At 39.7% G+C, this 12,408-nt stretch overlaps 1 protein-coding gene across 3 annotated transcripts in view; it reads left to right on the forward strand.

The window, feature by feature from the left end:
- Positions 1 to 12,408, forward strand: part of KDM4C (lysine demethylase 4C) — a 256,853-nt gene that overhangs the window by 235,317 nt on the left and 9,128 nt on the right. Inside the window, exon 20 of one of the 3 annotated variants that reach the window (XR_004420744.2) lies at positions 10,354 to 10,487. The exons of the other annotated variants lie outside the window; for them this stretch is intronic. The gene's annotated coding sequence lies outside the window, so the exon portion shown is untranslated. The remainder of the gene's footprint in view (positions 1 to 10,353; positions 10,488 to 12,408) is intronic. 3 annotated transcript variants of the gene reach the window in all.

Consider the following 12,408-nt stretch of genomic DNA (forward strand, 5'->3'; position numbering starts at 1 on the left):
TAAATGCATTCTACTGTATACACATACACTCTGTATGCTATGTGTGTAAAGCTGCCAAATCTGTCTGCTTTGGTTATCATGGACTTACTGAGATTTTGCATGATCTTCCTGGCCAAGATATCAGGCAGGATTCGAAACTGCGAAGGCATTTATGACCTTAATAATTACCTGAGACAAGGGAAACTAATTGGGGTAATTTACAGGTGAAGGAGTCAGGGTGAATAGAGATTGTCCCAAGACAATCGGATATTATTAGACAAATTAGAGACAGAACAGATTTACTTCATCCTCCTTTGAGATGCAGAACAAATGAGATTTAGCTGGGCAGTTTTTCAAAAATTATTTCCTCCAGCCCAGCTAAAGATAATATTAATAGAAAACCATAATGTGCCATTATTTTGGTGGAACTTTTGGCATGTACAGATTGGAAAAGGTAGCTTTTCTTTTGAGAGCTGTCAGTGTCAGTGCTCAGGATGTAGTTTCAAGAACAAAATCTTACTTGTTTTCAGGAGCTTCTCTCTAATGACTTAGTCCATGACCATTGACTTCCACTGGTGCAGGATGTGTGGGTATGCAGATGTGATAGTCAGCCTCTCAGTACCTGTTATGTTAATACATTTGCCTCTGCTTTTGAAAAAACATATTTCTACTACTTGAACAATAAGATATTTGGGGATACTGAACTAAATCTTGAGAGCCCATTTAACGTCCATCTGTATAAAAAAGCCAGAAGTTTTGATTCTAGCCCTAGTAATTCTGAAGGGAGTTAAGGGCTGTGTTCTTTTGACAGTCTGTCGTGCAAAGAAGATATATGTTACTTTTCTTCTATCAACCTTGTCTGACATTATCAATGACTGAACTCCTGACTAGTTTCCAGCATTTTTTTCTTCTGTATACCTTTCTCTCTTTATGTCTGCTGACAACACTTTTCTGCTTTTCTGCATGTTCAAATCAAAATTTTAAATTAGTAGTGTTTGCTGACTCTTTGTGAAAGAGCTGTTTGACTGCTAGCATACAATAATTACTTGTTGTTCAAGTTTTATTATAAGGCATGTAAATCTGTAAAAATAGCTAAGAAAATTAGAAATTAGCGTATTTTCTGGGCAATCTGTAGATTTTAGGTGCACTCTAATACCACCATCACCAGCAGTTTCTGAGAATGTGAAAAAGGAATGCAATGGATTTCTGATGGTAGAAAGGGGCTAGATTGTATTTGGTAAAAACATAGTCAAAATTTGTGAGAATTTTTTTGTGATGTGGGAAAAGAGACATAATGAATTGTAATTGGTTTAGCAACTTTCTAAAATGGTTCTTGACTGTGACATTGACTCTGAACTGAATAATGTGTGATTCATGTTGGGCTGCTACAGTTGTTTTCTGCAGCATTACAAAACTGGTGTGTAATTGAACTTACTACTCCACAAGTTGTGTGATATGATTATTGATAAGTAACTCTGAAAAACATTGGAAAGCAAATTTGAGAGCTGCATGGCATCTCAGAAAAAACTTAGGTTTCTTTTTCTGATTTGATGGATTTATAGAGATTGTGTAGGATTTTACATTCTTGTACTCCAATAATTTAAATATTTATATATGTTATGAAGAATTTACTTTGAGTTTGTGAACTGGGAAAATTTATTTTAACACATTTTTGTAGTTCTGAACTTTTTCATTAGATTTACATGTGCATATACACAGAATGCTAGGGTTTTTGCATGTGAATACAGTAATTTCACAATTATAAGCCACACCATTTTGACTAAAGTTTTGGTCCCAACCCAAAAGTGTGGCTTACACTCAGGAGCAGCCAATATATGGATGAGGTTCAGAAATTTGCCAACCCAGAAGTGCGAGCCCGCAGCAGCCTCGAGCCAAGCCGAGCTGGAGCCTGCCCGGCCCCGGTAGCATGGCCGATCCGAGCCCACACAGCCCCGGCAGCGGGGCAGCGGGGCTGAGCCGAGCCCGCACGGCCCCAAGCTGAGCCAGTAAACCCCACAACCGCACGATTCTGTTACTAATTGGCAACTTTGTGAAAGTTGCACAAGCATCCTCTCTGCGAACGAAAGTGCGGCTTACAATCTGGTGCAGCTTATGTATGGACAAAGCACGAAAAGTTGCCGACACCTGGACATGCGGCTTACAATCAGGTGTGGCTTATAATCATAAAATTACTGTAATTGTTTGTGTCTTCTGAATACTAATACAAATTACAGTAATTTCACGACCACAGGGTGCACCGGACTATAAGGCGCACCCCCCAGAGTCGGCAAAATTCGCAACTTTGTAGATCAGATAAGGCGCACCGGACTATAAGGCACACTTTTTTTTGCAGCGAGGCTCCGCCCCCAGCTCCCCCCGCGCGGTTGCTGGCTGAGGCCCCGCCTCAACCTGGCAGCCATTGGCCCCCGGGCCCGCCTCCACCCGGCAGGGGTGGTGCCGCGGGCTCCCAGACCTGCCTGGACCTGGCAGCCATGGGCTCCCGGGACTGCCTGGACCTGGGAAGGGGGGTGCCGTGGGCCCCCTAGCCCGCACTCACCCGGCAGCCATGGGCTCCCGGGGCTGCCTGGACCTGGGAAGGGGGCTACCGCAGGCCCCCTAGCCCACACTCACCCGGCAGCCATGGGCTCCCGGGACTGCCTGGACCGGGAAAGGGGGGTGCCGCGGGCCCCCTGGGTGGCATTCACCCGGCAGCCATTGGCCCCCGGGACTGCCTGGACCCGGGAAGGGAGGTGCCGTGGGCCCCCTGGCCCACCTTCATCCGGCAGCCATGGGCTCCCGGGACTGCCTGGACCTGGGAAGGACGGTGCTGCGGACCTCCGGGCCCGCCCCCAGCCGGCTGCCGTGGCACTTCCGGCTCCCCCCACAGCTCACAGCTCACACTTCCAGTTTGGCAAATTTCGCAACTTTGTACATCAGATAAGGCGCACCGGACTATAAGGCGCACTTCTGGGTTCGAGGGAAAATTTTAGTCAAAAGGGTGCGCCTTATAGTCGTGAAATTACTGTAATTCCTTTTTTAAAATCCTTGCTTTTAATATGTTAACATCAAACTGTTTCAAAACCAAAGACTAAGTTCTAAGGCTGCAGATTGAAGGGTTTTATTCCGTTGTTTAACTCTTGAAGCTACAAAGCATCAACTGATGTAATAGTCTTATTTTAATCTAAAACATTGTACAGTTCTATAACTCTTGATTTAAGTGAGATTTTAGTTTCACTTTACTCCCTTGTGGAGAGCACAAATAATTTTTCCGTTGCTCTTCCTCTTTTGTTTCCTGTTACAGAAGAAAGACAGGGAACTTAGTAGATAATAATAAAAAATTAATATGGAACAGATTATAAGCAAATTAAAGCCTCAGATATAAATATTGTCTTTATATCATTTCCTTGTAGAACAGGCTTTCCACTTTATGATGAAATGTTTTATGGATCCTTAAGAATAATGATGTTAGATGAGTTGAAGGTAATGCCTGGCAGCTCAACAGGAGAAACAAAATGGAAGGTAAAACATTAATTTGCAGTTCATTATAAGATGGCTGACTTTGCAATGAGGTAGGTGAGAGAAAGAAATATATTACAATGTTTCCTGTGTTTGTGAAGGCAGTGTGTCCTTGTCCAGGACCACAGTGAGTACAGCTGTGATGAGTCTATGCAGCATGGTGAAATACCTCTTTGAATCTGTGAGATGAGTTGGGATGGCTGGGATTGGGATAGGAACATTATTTTACTTCCCACATCTTTTCTGAGGTAATTCAGGAATTGTAGCATTTTTTCATCTCTTAGTTTACAATACTGTTGTGCAAATAAAGATTGTTTCCAGACTTACTGGGGATCAGTGGAAGAAGTGTTGGAAGACTTACATTTTCCTTCATGTATGTTTTTCATCCTGAGGAAGGGGCGGGAGCAGCCCATGAGTTTGTTTTTGTTCTTACCTGTCTATAACTGATTTACAGGGAGCCAATATACAGATGGGCAGGATGTGAGGCCCTAGTGTAGCATTCAGTCTCATTTGACTTTCATGTAAGCATAAGATAGGATTTTCTGCTGCATTACAGAAGCCTTTTTCCTCATAGCATATTAGACTTCTGAGTGTCCTTGGCAACTTCAGCTTCCTGCTGACACTCAGTTTTGCCCCATAAGAGTATATTGTACCTTTTAGTGTCCTCTTTACTGTACCTTGTTGTGCTGCCTAGTACCACCCTGGACATCCTAAATCACATTTTACAATGTTGGTTTGACTTGTCTTCTGGTCAATTGTGGTTCTATCAACTAGTATTATGCTTGGATTTGTGTTATTAATACTTTGCTGAAAGGCAATGCAATGGTTAAAATAGTAACTTTCTAAGCTGTATAGAAAATAACAAATTGTTATATTTATGTGAGAATGCATGGTCCTATTTATATTCCAGTTTTCTTTTGTAAAAGCATATATTCATTTTGTAGAAGAACATTCAGTAATATTTTAAGGACAAATATTATACATCAATTTGAAGTATTTTTATGCTCCCATTCTGTAATTCAAAGTTAAATTTGTTGAGTTACAGTAACTATTCTGTTAATCTGGTGATTTCACTGAATTTATACCAATTCAAAACCAGAACTGTGCTCCTGGGAATCAGGCCTTCTCTTTCAAATGCTAATGCACTGTGTAAATTGCTGTTCCTGTTTAGATAAAAATCTGACTGTGACAAATTAGCTACCACTCTCCTTTTCATTGAAATTGTCTTGGAACATATGAAACCTAATTTTGTGTTTCTAAAAGTTTGCATGAACTAGTATATACTATCAGCTTTGGAAAGAAAAACAGTTTGACAATATGTTGAGATCAGTGGTTGTTTCAGAGACTTTCCACAATTTGTTTCTCTACTTGCATTAATGGTGTTGGTAGATATGACACTGAATTCAGTTTTTGCGGTTTCAGTGTGCTATTTGTGTGTATGCCCAGCTTTGCAGATTCGAGGGGTTGGTTGCAATCACATTAGTCATGCTGCTTTTATGAAACAATCACCAGTGAGCAGGACTGTGGAAGCTTAATCACTAGCATTCATGTTGGAAGTTTGTGTTAGCTGGAGGAATGAAGGCAGAGAAGAAAATTTGTATCAAGTTCTTTTGCAGGGTGGACTTGGAAAGGCTACTTCCTGGTAGTATGGCCACCCCATGCTTGCTTCTTCACTCTTTCTTGTCAAACCATCTTCGTCTGGTTTCTGTTGGTACAGGGAGCTCTTTCTCATTATATGTATACCCTAGTAGCAATGACGTAAGGTAGTAAATTTAACTCAGGTTCTAATTCAAAGGGAAAATTTAAAACCTAATCCTGCAGTTCAGCTGGAGTAACCATGAGGACAATTTCTGTGCAAAAGCCAAATAATCAGGCCTGGATTTTTCTTACTTTTTCATATTTTAAATCTAGGGACTAGAAAGGCACTATAAGTCTGACTAATTAAAATCTGATGTAGGTAGTGTGTTTTGTCTATGATATGAAAAGTTACGGTTAATTGTGCTTTAAATTGAAATGAATGTGTTATGAAATCAGTTTGCTATAAAATTAATTTCAATTTCTCAAATATAAGAGAATAGAGGTGTTTCAAGTTTTGGAGACCTTAAGTTATTTTTCAGAAATCATTACATTTCTAGGATAAAAGTCAATACAGTGGCTTTCTCTGTGCAAAATGTGTTTAGATAGACCAACAGTAAGGTCTGAACTATTCTTAGATATTTAAGAAATGCAGAGTATGACAGAAAATGAACCATATTATGTATAAAATTATTAACAAATACAGCATGATTTAGAGTAAAAATTATATGTAGGTACATAGGAAAGCCAAGTTTAGTTCAGTTAAAGAATCTGAGTTCTCTCTAGTCAGTCTTTTCAATATCTGCTTCTCTTTGATCTTTGTAACCTCAGGGCTAGATTATGAGCTTTCAGTCTGTCAGAAGAATGATTAAAATACTGTGCCATGACCCCTCTGCAGCAGGGATGGAACAATACAGAAAGGATCTATTTCACCAGGCACACTGTGGGGCCAAAGCCAAGCTTCTGCTTGCCTCTGCCTTTTGCCATTCCATTTTGCCTGACTGCATGGACATACTGGAATTTGGTAAAACTTTCTAATACGGAAAGCTGCAGTGGCACAATGAAATGGATTTTTACACAGTCTTTCTGGCAGACTGCTGTTGAGTGATTGAAATATGTCTTCCTAGAGGGTTTTGGTGTCATATGATACAGAAATGAGTGACTTTAAAAGATGAGAAATGCATTCAGATAAAATAATTGTTACAAGTACTACTTTTGAGCTAACATTTGCACCATCTTCAAACTCATAGCATCTCAGGAAAAATAATCCCAGTCAGGTTCTATGTATCTTTATTTTAATCCATTACCATTAAGTGAAACAGTTCACAAAGCCTGTTGCAAGAGTCACACTTAACCACTTTTAACCTGTGTTGTTTATGTCAATTATACCATCAGTGGTATTTGACAACAATTTCAGTAAACAGTGGGAAATTTTTAGCTTGTTTTGGAAACAAAGCAAATTGTGTCAAAGAGATGGAGAAATGTTTGCTAAGTGACATGGAGGAAAATATTGTAATTTGAATACAATTTAAACAAACAAAATAATTAAATTTGAATACAGTCTAAACCAGAATGATTTGAAAAGTAACAAAGCTTAGTGCTGTGTCTACCAGTTAAACACATAAACAGTTATATTAGTATTGAAGGAAATAAAGTAGTAGCTCCTGAGGTTGTTCAAGGATTTGGGATTGCTCAGTTAAAGCACTCCTGAAGAAAAAAGTGCCAGCCGGATTTGTTTTCTGTCTTAGTTAATGCTTGATGACAGTTGACTGCTCTGTGTTATGGATTTTGTAGAGTCATCCCCCTGGGAAATGGGTGGAAGAATGTTATTGATATGGTAGATTTGAAAATTATTTAACTAGTTTCAAAAGAATGAAATAGTTTAGAGAAAGAGGAGGGTATTCTACCTCCTCTTTAAATTATTAAATTTAATCTTTCATTAAATTTAAAAATTTAGATTTATGCCAGTTGATGAATGTAAACTCGGGTGTGTAAACATTGATATAGGTGTAATTGGTTTGACATTGGCTAAATGCCAGTGCACCCGATAAAATCATTCACTCATTCTCCTCTGCTAGAGTTGAGCAAAGGAGGGGAAAAGAACCATTTTCTAAATAGGGGGTTCGTGAGTTGAGGTAAGGATTGTGAAGAAAACACTTGAAGGGCAAAACAGGCTGAGAACTGAAATAAACCTTTAGAACACCTTCTCCCCCTCAACCCTTCTTTCTTTCCCACTGACAGCACAGGGAAACAAAACATGGGATTTTTAGTCAGTTTGTCACTTTTGAAAATCTTTCTTCAGTTCACTTAGGGAAAGGAGTCTCTTGTTGTCTCATGGGATCCTTCCCATGAGAGACAGTTCTCTGTGAATTTCTCTAACGTGGTTCTAATTTTCACGAGTAGCAGTCTCACCCAAACTGCTGTAATGGGAGTCTCTCCCATGGGCAGTCTTCCCACAATTGTTTGTGTGGGTCATTAGCTCATCGGGTGTAATCTTTTAAGGCTGAGCTGTTCTAGTACAAAAGCAAGGGTCCTTTATCTCTGGAAGAAAGAGTTCTCTCTCTCTCTCTCTCTCACTCTCTTTTTTTGAGTTTCCCACTAAGTTACGGCTTTTCAGCATTCACGCGCTCCAGCATGAGCACTCTTTCTCATGGGATACAAATGGACCTCTCCATCCCCCCATGCACTTCATGAATTACAGGGAAACTGTTGTATTCTATTCCTCAGCACAGCTTGCAGAAGAAGAATTGGTGTCCACAGGTTCATTCATTTTCAAGTTCTATCAACTGTGAAGTTTTTGTAGAGTCTTGCAATGCTGAAAGGTTGATCCCATCTTGTATCCACATCTGAGAATTGCTCATCATGCTTCTCACCACTGGTCATGTGGTCCCTGCTGTGCCACGGGAGCTGTGCCAGCCTCCATGGTGCCAGCTCCATTCAGCACCTCTCTTCATGTGGGCTGCCAAATAGGAAAAGCTGCTGCTGCGGCTTCTGCCCTCCTGCGCCCAGCATGGCTGGCTAAAAGTGGCTTTTAAATGAAGTTCATTACGAACCCTGCAGAGATGACAGAGACCACATGGTACCACCCTGACCATGTATCCTGGCAGCTTGGCTGCTCCTTGACTTGGCACAACCACTCCTTGACTCAACTGCTCTCAGCCTTGGCCTCGGGGCCACCTGCAGTGCCAGGATGGCCCCCAGCAGCATGGCCCAGCTGGGTCTCTCTAGGTAGGGGACCAGCAGCCCTCCCACACCCCTCCAAGGAGAGGGAGAAAGAGGAATTGCATGCCTGTTTTTATTCTTAAATATGTCATCATAGGGGCATTGTTTATTTCTCTAATTGGGCCATCTCTAATTGATGATGTCAATCACCAGCGCCTTTAGGGATTGGCTCTGCAGGACATATTAGAAGGTCAAGGAGCTTCTCTCTCAGAAACAGCCTCTATGGCTTCCTCTGCCCCCAGTAAAAACCAAGTTGTGTTATGTTAACACAATAAGAAAAAAATTATGCTTATTCAGATGAGTTAGTGGTGAATCTGAGTAATCTTCAAGAGGAAACCACTTGTAGAAAATATTCACATTTAGTACTCTACACTCTGAATAAATTTATTTTTCTTCGACATTTTTCCAAGTTGTTTGCCTTATTTTTTCATGCGTAGGAAAAGAAATCTCAGTCTTTACTGTATTGGGGGGTTTTTTATATATATGAATTTTTAGGGCTATGTTCAGGGAAATGTCTGAGGAATATTCATTAGCTTTAGAAAAAGGTCTTCAGACTGGCTACTTTCGGATTTCAAATGTTTTTTACCTTATTATTTTCTCCCCTAGTAAGCTCACTGGAAGAGCACAGATGTGAGAACTGAGTTTACTAATCTTCCACTCTGATCTGATCAAAATGGATATTGATTTTGTTCATTCTGATAGGAGAAGTTCTACAGAATGCTATGAGGGGGAGGCAAAAGCAGCTTTGAAAGCAAGCACACTAGTCTAAGTTATCGATAGCAGGATCAAGTTGGGGATCTTCATCATCACAACTCATCTATCCTCTCTTGAGTCAGGATAGAATCACATCATTCAGATCATTAACAAGAGCCGGAGATGTGATGGACTCCTTAATTGAATGGACAAGCATTGGTGATTTTCTATTGGTATATTATTGTTTTCTGTAGCAGTTTTAAACATTTGTCTGCTGTTGGGTTTATACCTCCTCTAAAAGATGCCATATGGGCCACATTTTCCTATTTTTAAACAAGTTTTTGAGATACAATGATCAGTGCCCTCTCCAACAACAGACAGTACCAGACAGCTTCCTCTGCCGCACTGACTGCAAAGAATTCCTTCTCCACACGAGAGAGTCTCTTTAGGTGTGCCAAGCAATGACATGAGGTGGTGTAGAATAACCTCCAGACCCTATCCATGGCCCTCCTGGCTACTGTAAAAATTGACTCTGTCCTGGCCAGAACCAGGACACCATTATAGAAGGCTTCTAGATTAGTCAGGCATGATTTGCCCTAAGAGAAGCCTTGCTGACTTCTTGAATCACCTCCTATTCTTGCATATGCCTTAATATCTCTTACATGGGCATCTACTCCATGGTTTTCTGATGCTCAGAGGTGAGGCTCAAAGGTCTGTATTTTCCTGACTCTACTTTCTTCTCATTTTAAAAATAGGAGTGATGTTTCCTTTTAAAGTCACCAGGAACTTTGTCTGACTGCTCTGAATTTTCAAATATGATAGAGAGTGCCTTGGGAAAAGCACCAGCCAGTTCCCTCTGGACTCCAGGTTGCATACCAAGCCCCATAGACTGGTACCTTCATCAGGTGGACACAAACATTTACTTGGCTTTCACAGACCTGTGAAAAAAACACTACTCCTGCAAGCCCATATAGAGGTTCAAGGGTTGATATTTGTTTTCAGCTGGATCCTTTGGATCAAATCTAAAAGAAGTCAAAGACTCTAATAGTCTTAAAATTATAAAAATAATTATTAGTTTGAGATAACTGATTTAATAACTGAATAATCAGGGAAGCATTGTCAAAATAAAATTGTAGGAATCCAAGTACAAGGTTTTGACAGCTTGGGAGAATAGTCTCAACAGTTCAGTTCTCCTTAGACTAGAATATCATTACCTCTTTGCCTTAATTTAGGAAAGCATTTGAACATATTTGAAAATATTTTCTTCAAGTGTCAGCGGCTGTATTCGAATTATGGGAATATTGCAACATTTCAAGTTCCTGGATTCCAGTGCATGCTTCAGGTGCAGTTTTCCTTCTATTTTCTTAGTGTGGCTCCAGAGTTCCTAGTCTGTCAACCATCATCTGCCACTGCAATTGAATTTGTTATTTGTAAAATCTCTGTCCAACCTTAATAAACCAAATCAGCATCTCTGGTGAAAACAACAGAATATCAGAAGAAAGGTAGGAAAAATAGTCTTCTTTATCTGCAATGCTTTCCATGTGAATTTCTTTATGACAGTGTAGAAGACAACCCCAGTATTTCAACATGTGTTTCCAACAGTTATTGCAAATAGATTGTTTACTATTAAAGTTAAGTGTATATAATGAATTTCAAAAGAAATGTTTCTAAACCCAGAAAGTACTAACTTTAATAAACAAGAGAACTTTCTGAATTATTATTATATTATTATTATTATATTATTATTATTATATTATTATTATTATTAATATTATTTACAGGTTTTGCTCTTAAAGTGTCTGTTTGAATGGTTGTAGGCCTAACACTAGGGAGACCTTATGGCAGTAATGTGTCTAGTTATGGACTTACCTGTACAAGAAGGATGTGGACATAGAGGAACAAATATGATAAAAGGATATGAAAGTGGTGGAGGAACTGAAGCATCTGTCATATGAGGGGACTGACAGAGCTGAGGCTGTTCAGGAGAGCAGTAGGCTCAGAAGGATCTTATCCAAATGTGTAATCACATGATGCGGGAAATAAAGACAATGAAGCCATATATTTCCTGGTGATGCAGAGTGACAGGATGAAAGACAACAGGTACCAACTGAAATGCAGGAAATTCCTCAACACAGGATTTTTCTTCACTTAAGAAAAGACTTCTTCACTTGTGGGTTGTTGAATGCTGGAGTAATGGCCCAGGGAGGCCTTGAAGTATTCATATTTAGACATGGTTAGTTGAGGCTGGAGTTGGAGCTCTGAGCTGTGCAACAGCCGGAATGTGAAACTGGACACGCAAGTGAACTGTATTTTCAGTACTGATGGGCATGATTTGTCCATTTCTATAAAGATGGAAATACATTATATAATTGTATGAGAAATGTGCATGATTTATAAGCTGAATGAGGATTGAGCCCATACTATATGTTATTTACAGCTAGTATGGGAATGTTGAAGGATTGCTATACCAGCCATATGTTGTCTGACTTTTTGTTACATGACTGAAAAAAGTGAGGTATCATTTTTGTCATTTTGTCAGTCTAAGAAATGGATCTTATCATTACCAAGAAAAAAACGGTAAGAATTATTTGTGCAGTTGAAAGACAATCTCAAATGGTTATGATCCCGTGAAAATAAAAGGTGGGAGCTCTGGTACAAATTAATAAAAACTAGTACCAATTTCCCAAATATTGTTCCATAGACTAAGACATTGTGATGATACATGAAGAATGAGGTTGTTATTTGTCTTGTTATTTGCATGAAGACTCTAATTTTCCAAATGAACAATTCTATTAGCTAGACTAGAGTCTGTGAGATATTTTTTTCTTTTGCAAGTTGCAAAGGGAGTAATTCATGCTAGTTTTTATTCTGGGAAAATTAATGTTAGGCTTGGCATTGTTGTTGGATTGTTTGTTTTCAGGAAATTTACTCCATTCCATGATGCATTTGAGAAGTTTGTTTCAAGACACTTAGTCAAGGCTCCTTCTTGCACTTTTGCAATAAACAGATAGTTGAAGAAGTATCATAAAGACAATAATCATTTTGACAGTCATCACTGAGGAGAGAACAACTAAGAATACAGTCTAATTTATAGTCAGAACTATCACAGTATTTAATAGTAATCCCTGTCCCCCATAATTATTCCACTGCAGCAGTCATCCTTTCCCCTTTCCTCCTGTCTGTCCTGAAAATATTGGGAAGTGTATTACAGTAATTCCACCCACTCCAAATGTATGGTGATGTTGAAAGGGTATATCTGTCTGTGTTTGTTGCAGTAGCCTTTGCCAGGCAAACACAGGGCATATTTTAAAGCCTTTGTGTGGGTGATACAATTCCTCCAAAGCCATCTTCCCCTTGCCCCTGGCATGTAGTTTAATAGGTAAGGCCTCCTAGATACCAAGGCTGGTAAGAATTTGGTCACTC

This window comes from Catharus ustulatus, chromosome Z (assembly GCF_009819885.2).
Source record: "Catharus ustulatus isolate bCatUst1 chromosome Z, bCatUst1.pri.v2, whole genome shotgun sequence".
Taxonomy (NCBI): Eukaryota; Metazoa; Chordata; class Aves; order Passeriformes; family Turdidae; genus Catharus; species Catharus ustulatus.